Source organism: Oxyura jamaicensis (assembly GCF_011077185.1).
Source record: "Oxyura jamaicensis isolate SHBP4307 breed ruddy duck chromosome 17 unlocalized genomic scaffold, BPBGC_Ojam_1.0 oxy17_random_OJ72350, whole genome shotgun sequence".
NCBI classification, from domain to species: domain Eukaryota; kingdom Metazoa; phylum Chordata; class Aves; order Anseriformes; family Anatidae; genus Oxyura; species Oxyura jamaicensis.
In genome coordinates, this window is record NW_023304464.1 from 1 (window position 1) to 240 (window position 240).

Consider the following 240-nt stretch of genomic DNA (forward strand, 5'->3'; position numbering starts at 1 on the left):
CTTCTCCAGGGACACGAGGGGCTCGGCGGGCGGGATGGGGTCAAGGTGAGCGGGACTGGCCCCGGCACGGGGTCACGGGCCCCCCGCAGCCCGGCGGCTGGGAAGCCAGGGCGAGCGGCCGGGATGCTCCCTCCCTTCCTCCGAGCATCCCCCGTGCGGGATAAACACCCGCTTCCTGCCCTAATCAGCTCCAGAGACGGGCGAGGGGCTCGGGGGGGGGCGGGAGCGGGGGGGGGGGGG